Here is a 7698-nt window from a genome sequence, read left to right as displayed (position 1 = left end):
TTAGCCTCTCTTATATTCAATTCTGCAGCAAATCTCCTGCTGGACAAGAGAGAACCCCAGACTTCTAGTCTGTGACACCCAATAAAGTTCAGTTCACAATGCCTGTCACCCAGTCAGAAATTATCAGGGATGTGAAAAAGCAAGAAAACCTGACACCTAGTGAGGATAAAAATCAAAACCAATCCAAAAATGGCAGAAATGAAAGAGTTAGTGTACAAGTACATTTGAACAGTTATGGAACTGTATCTCTTATGTTTCAGAAGCTAAGGACTGAATATTTTAACTGGAGACATGGAAGGAAGATCTAGAAAAAGACCCAACTGCACCTTGTAGAAATGAACATCATAATGTATGAAATGAAAAGCACACAGCAGATCGCACATTGCAGAAAGAAAGACAAGCAAATTTTTTAAATTAGCCAAAATGAAACACAGAGAAAAAAATACTGAAGTAAAATTAAGAGTGTCAGTGAGCTATGGGGCAACTTTAAGCAACCTAATATATTTGTATTTGGAATGCCTGGAGGGAAGAGGCACAGAAAAAAAATTCAGAAATACAGTTAAGATTTTTCCAGATGTTCAGGTAAGACAGACGTAGACGACAGTGAACTAGTCAGATGATTGCATTTAAACCTGTCAGTTCCTGGGCAGCCAGGAGTGCCCAGGAATAGCACACAAAGCCCACCCTGGGGGAGGGGGCGGGGTTTTGCAGCCTGTCGCTTGCCTCTGCTCCCTCATCAGGGAATGAATGTATCTGTTGGGATTCGGAAAAGCAGAACCCGTGTGAGTGATATGCAATAAAGGATTTATTATAGGGACTAGACTTCGTGCAATCCTGAGAGGGGGTGAAGACGTCTGCAGCAGATGATGGCAAACGGAAGTTACCACAGCTTGACGGAGTCACACATGAGGTGGGGAAAAGCAAGTACAGACTGGAACCCACCAGAACCAACTGGAACTCATGAGGACAAGCTGGAACCAAGGTCTCGCACCACCTCCAATCTCGGGGATGACAGTGACCCGGCGCCCTCTGCCATAGAGCTGTACACATGCCCTCGTGCGTGCCTCCTACGTGTTCTCCTAACACCGTAGGCTTACCAAGCATCGACCCGGTCATGTGGTCCTGTATGTGCCCTCTTCCTTGTCTGTGGCCTTGGCTAGACAACAAGGCCAGGGGCGTGGCTTCACCTGTCTTGTCCTTCACTGTATCCCTTGCTCCCAGCAAATTACTTAAACACAGAGTAACTGCTCAGTCAGTATTTTCCAGATGCCTGTGCGAAATAGAAATCTGCAAATCAAGTGCCAGTGAACCCGGGCAGCAATGCAGCACATGACTGGTTCAAAAGAAGTTTGTTCCTATCCTCCCACTTGTGCTAACTCCATTTTTTATGATTTTTAAAAATTTTTTTCATGTCTATTTATTTATTTATTTTGAGAGGAGAATCTTTATTGTTTTCTGTATAAAAACATCCATGTGATGGAGGTCGGAGGGGCAGGGGGGCCGGTGCTCATACAGGGCCAGCGAGGCCTGCCCCGAGTCCTTGGCGATCCACAGGTCCAGCGGGAACAGCGAGAGGGGTCAGAGGTGGAAGGCTCAGTGAGAGAGCAGAGGCGGGTCAGCAGAGGTCACAAGATGGCCAGAATCCAGGGTCAAGCCTGGTCGAAGTTGAGTTTCTTGGCTGGAGGGGTCTCTCCTAGCCCTTCAATGTCCACCAGGTCACTGTTGGCGTCCGAGTCGTTCAGAGCACCGAGTGTCACATCAGCCTTTTGCTTCTTTATGGGGGGCCCCCCCAGCCTCAGGGACACCGGAGCTGCTTGGTGGAGGGGCAGCTGGAGGAGACAAGACACCAGATGGCACCTTCTTGGGCCCTTTCTTGGGTGATTCGGCTGGAAGGGGGATGCCTGAGTCTTTGTACACCTTGCGCTTCACGGTGGCCTTTATCTGGGCCCCCGCGGGGGAAGAGTCGGCCACGGGATGCAGCTGCATCGTCAGCTCCCCGAGCTTGGTGAAGGTGGCGCCCGCAGCCGAGAAGATCTCCCCGACCTGGGGAGTGTCTATTTATTTTTGAGAGAGAGAGAGAGAGAGATACAGACAGACAGAATGTGAGCAGGGGAAGGGACAGAGAGAGAGGGAGACACAGAATCTGAAGCAGGCTCCAGGCTCTGAGTTGTCAGCACAGAGCCCAATGGCGGGGCTTGAATCCACAAACAGTGAGATCATGACCTGAGCTGAAGTTGGACACCAAACCAACTGAGCCACCCGGGCTCCACAACATGTGCTAATTCTAATTTGAGGGGTTCTGTGGTTACTTTCTGTTACTATGCCAGGCTCCAGTGATAGACAAGGATTATTCTATGTAAACAGGGAGAGCTTGCCCAAAGGGTGTCCGTGACATGCCTGTCCTTGGGAAGTGACAGCGCACTCCTCACACCAGAAGGCGGAACCCACTGGCTGGAGCCCTGCATTGGCACCTCTCGGCAGGAAAGAAACGGGTACACTACCCATGCACGGCAGGAAATAAAGGATGCCCACCTTTATTGCGAAGACTGCTGGGACACAAGAAAGAAAATGTCAGGCAAAATTCCATCCATACTTAGGGGCACATCATAGTTATTATCATCACTCAATAACAGCTGGCCTTCCTGGAGTGTTTATGCACCAGGCACTATAGTAAGCACTATATATGCATTATTCTACGTGTCCCTCACAATGAAGTCTACGGCCACCACTGCAGAGATGGGGAAATTGAGGCTTTGAGTGGTTCAGTTCCTTGCCCAAGACCACAGTGCGTGTTAGGCAGAACTGGCCTGCATTTCATCATGTCCTTGCAGACATCTGTCCTCAGCTAGTCCCTGAGAAAGCAGGAGCCTAGGGCTTTCGGTGCATTTTTTTTTTTAAACAAACAAACGTTGTTTCCTTGCACGAGGTATTTAGATGGTTTGAGTAATCATTGAAAATATATTCCAGCATTAAAGTTCCAAAGCTACTAAATGCTACATATATATACATATACAATATGTAAGATCACATTAAGGGCTGAATGCAATAAATCAGGAGATTCAAGCAAACAAAAAATACTTAATAGCATTATATAAAACATCATCTGCTTACCAAACAGGTATCAAAAGGTTAGGAAATGTAACCTACTAATTAAGGTATTCAAACATACAATCCAGCCTTACCTAAAATCTCTATCTGTTCTAAATGAATAGTAATTTTCAAACAATGTTGGCAATTTGAAAATTTATCTCCATCTAAGCCCAAATCAGAGCCCGATATATGAACACCCTTTCAAAAACAGACCTTTTAAAAGATTATGGCAAAAAAAGGGGGGGGGGGCGCCTGGGTGGCTCAGTTGGTTAAAGCGTCTGACTTCCTCTCAGGTAATGATCTCGCCATTTCCAAGTTCAAGCCCTGCATCGGGCTCTGTGCTAACAGCTCAGAGCCTGGAGCCTGCTTTGGATTCTGTGTCTGCTTCCCTTTCTCTGCCAAACCCCCACTCATGCTGTCTCTCCCTTTCTCTCAAAAATAAACATTTAAGACACTATGCCAATATATGAACACCCTCTTACACACTTACCATTATTATAGATACAACTAATTTAATTAATTTCACATGTATTTTTGACAATATGATGGGATTTGATGTTGGGGGCCATTTTCTGAACTCACTAAGTTGAGGAAAACTCCTTGTGATGTAAGGCGGGTTTGCAAGGCAGGGGCTTCCCACCGTCAGATGGTGACCGATAGCCACCCCCACTCAATTAATTTTGCTTGAGCACTGACCCCTAAGGCACCTTGTTGACTGGTATCAGGAGTGACTTGCCCCCTTATCCTAAAAATATGCTAGTTGTACCTTGTGAAGGAACTTATTATAGGAATTTCTTCTTTTTGTTTATGGGAGCAAATATTACATTTCCTGAGAAAAACTGTTTTTCTTCCCCTCAAGGAAACAGGCTACTTGACCCCTGATCACGAAGAACTAACTTTTGACTTTGCTATGCTAAGAACATTGCCTTGTATTTGAATGCTGAGGATACCTTCCTTCCCCATATGATAAGCATCTAAGTCACCTACGTCAATCACTGTTGATAAAGATTATGCAGGAGTCTTCTACCAATCTATGTTCTGGGAAGTTTTTACATGCCAGAGAAATCTGTCATCAGAAATCATTGTCTAAGGCAAATGGCACTTCTGTTTTGCACCCCATACATTTTTTCCATAAATAAAGCTGACTCTCCGATAAGTGCAGAGATGCCTGCCTGGTGATCAGAGAGAAAGCGAGACTCTCTCACTCTCTTTCACTGACACTGTCCCTCCTTCAGGGACCCCTGGACCTGCTGGAGCCAAACTCCAGCAAGGTGAGATATAAAGATGGGTAAGATCTGGTCTGTACCTTCACAGGGATTCCAGAGAGTGCATAATGCAGAAACCTCCAGGGGCGCCCGGATGGCTCAGTCGGTTAAGTGTCTACTCAGGTCATGATCTCACGGTTCTTGAGTTCAAGCCCCATATCAGGCCCAGTGCTGACAGCTCAGAGCCTGGAGCCTGCTTCAGAGTCTGTCTCCCTCTCTCTCTGCCCCTACATCATTCACACTCTCTCTCTCTCAAATATACACAAACATTTTAAAGAATTATTAAAAAAAAAAAAAAAAGAAAGAAGGAAACCTCTGCAAATAACTGCAGAATGAGTCAAATGAGATCATACAAGTCCAATATACAAGGGAAGAATGGAAATGGAAATTTTACTTAGGGCGTGCACTTATTAATGTAATAGGAGCCCCCCAAAAGATGGCTTTTTTCCACTTTTATTAAACTTTTTTTTCTGGTCCAATCTAATTTCTCTCACGTTCTGGGTCCCTTTAATTGAGAACTATCCCAATAGTTCTAAATAGAAAATTCTTCTCATGGGCACAGAATCTACACTCTATTATGTACCCTACTCTGGCCCTCACTGACTATTACCACTTTTTCATTCTAAAATACAAAGTAATACACAACATAAAATTTTGACACATAAAATGCCTTTGGAACTTGAAGGTATAAAGAGTTTCATTCATGCCGAAAGAAGACAGGCTTCAAGTTTTTACACTGAAATTTTAGATTTAGAAATATTTGATTGGTAATTTTATGTTTCCATAAGTACATGGAAAATGTATTTTTAAGTACTCAATCTCCTACATCCAACATGGGGTTCGGACTCTACAACCCCAAGATCAAGAGTCACGTGCTTCACTGACCCAGCCAGCTAAGGCAACTGCAGAAAATAATTTTTTTTTAATAATTGTAGATTTTGGAAATTTTCACATAAGCTTTCCCAGACCCATGCTTCTCCTGATAAAGATTTATTCTCTCAACAGCAGACTCTTCAAGGTATCTTGACTACACCCTGCCCCTCTACAAATAATACTATTATCTGCTACTATTTGAAAGTCTAAATAAATGGGGGCACCTGGGTGGCTCAGTCGGATAAGCATCCGACTTTGGCTCAGGTCATGATCTCACGGTTCTTGGGTACAAGCCCCATGTCGGGCTCTGTGCTGACAGCTAGGAGCCTGCAGCCTGCTTCAGATTTGGTGTTTCCCTCCCTCTCTGCCCCTCCCCCACTCATGCTCTGTCTCAGAAATAAATAAACTATAAAAACAATTTTTTTAAATCTAAATAAATAAGCACATGCTTGAGAAGACCTTAATGGAAAGATGTTGCCTGTAACCATAAGATCCCGAATGTCAAATTCAAGACAAATAGTCCAGTTTCTGCAACAAAAACGCAGTACAATGAGGAAAACCCTCACCGACACAGAAGACACGTAGCAACCACTACACACGGCCCTTGTTTGTATCCTAATCCATATCGCTGTTTGCACCCTAACTAGTGTGTAGCCAACCAGCTAAACAAAAATGCTTTGAGACCATCCAGATGTCGATGCTGTTAAGTCAGTTACTCTGGTGTGCTAACGGTATTGTGGCTGCACTGAGAGAAATGTTCAACAATATTTATGGGCGAAAGGACAGGATACCTGGAATTTGATTCAAAATAACCCAGTAGGAAGAGGGCTGTGAGAGGGTTAAAGATGAAATAAGGTCGGCCCGGTGGAGGGATACAGGAAGGTTAATTATACTCATCTCTTTCACTTTGTGTATGGTTGGAAGTTTCCATGGTATATGTTTCAAAAAGCGGTAAAATTTGAGAGAAACACAGACACTGCTAAAAACACACCCTAAAGTCTCCTATAAAGAGACATCTCAGATACTACAATAACAGTCATGCTAATTTTCAGAACTATTGGTCATTACATATGTCTTTAAATACAGACACAGCTATACATAGAAAATTCTAGTATCTGGGGCGCCTGGGTGGTTCAGTCGGTTAAGCGGCTGGCTTCCGCTCAGGTCACGATCTCACAGTTCCTGGGTTTGAGCCCCGCGTCAGGCTCTGTGCTGACAGCTAGCTCAGAGCCTGGAGCCTGCTTCAGATTCTGTGTCTCCTTCTCTCTCTGACCCTCCCTTGCTCCTGCTGTCTCTTTGTCTCTCAAAAATAAATAAAAGACATAAAAAAAATTAAAAAATTCTAGTATCTGAAGAAAACAAAATGTCTTAAATTTCACTTAATCTCATCGTTCTTTTTGCCTGTATTTAGTAGCAGGAACTGCTTCACCAGCTCAATAAACCACAATTATCCCCAACTGTTCTTAATTACTGATTTCAATAAACACATGCCTGCATTGTGAGAACAAGAAATGAAGTTTATATCCAGGTATTTCTTTCATAAGCATCCATTTTGACATATAAGCCTTGATTGTGTTAAAGTAGGAAGAACTGAATTTCAGACTGGATCCGCGTCTCTTTTTCCCGTTGTTTTGTTTTTGTTTTGCAGGGGGAGGGTGGCAGGAAGGGGGGCAAACGTTGGTTTTTAGCTATCACCAATTTTAAGTTCTTTGAACCAAGGGGTGTGTATGGAATTAATGGACGCTTACCGCAGGTTTAAGTGATTTCAATGATGATATAAAAAAACAGCCATTAAGACTAAACCATTCTTGTCGAAATTAACAGGTGGGTGGCGTTCGCAGAGTAAGATCACAGTCCCGATTGGAATCAGATGTTCAAGTGCAAAGACAGTTCTGAACACTCTAAATGCTGGGGCGGGGTGGGGGTGGATGAGAGCTGAGCCCCCTCCCGTTTTCCATGAAATGTGGTGAAGCAGCCGTGACCTGGGGCAAAATCTGCAAAAATGAGATTCGCTCGACCTCCCTCCCAGCCGTGTTAGGTCTTACGGCCCCTTAGCCCTCACTCATTTTCTCGTAGTGTCTGCTGTTTCTCGAGATTGTCTGCCGTGACTGGTTCTAACTCAAACCAAAGGAGCAGAGGCGTCCGGTTTAGGCAGACAGGAGATTAGCGGGAATCATTAACTACATTCCCATGGACATTTCGAAACGCGGTGGCCGCCCCAAGTACGCAGGGACAGGGCGCGGAGACCGTCACCGCCCCCGACGCGCCTCCTCGCACCTGCGCGGAGCGTGCGGCCCACGACGCACAGGACACACGCAGGCTGGCCGCGTTCGGTCACCGCAGTCCCCGGGGCGCCAGACGCCCTCTCTCCTTCCCAGCAGGGGACCCCACCTCCACCTCCAGGCCAGTGGGCCGGGCCCTTCCGACCTGAGGGTGAACTGGGGGCTGACCCTGCCCCAGCCCAGCGTCG

The 7698-nt window shown here is 45.2% G+C and overlaps 1 pseudogene; it reads right to left on the bottom strand.

Annotated features, from left to right (window-relative positions):
- Positions 1-1563: 1563 nt before the first annotated feature.
- LOC115275969 lies at positions 1564-7294 on the bottom strand (annotated as a pseudogene).
- Positions 7295-7698: the final 404 nt, after the last annotated feature.

Source organism: Suricata suricatta, chromosome 13, assembly GCF_006229205.1.
Source record: "Suricata suricatta isolate VVHF042 chromosome 13, meerkat_22Aug2017_6uvM2_HiC, whole genome shotgun sequence".
NCBI lineage: Eukaryota > Metazoa > Chordata > Mammalia > Carnivora > Herpestidae > Suricata > Suricata suricatta.
This window is presented reverse-complemented; position numbering and strand designations above follow the sequence as displayed.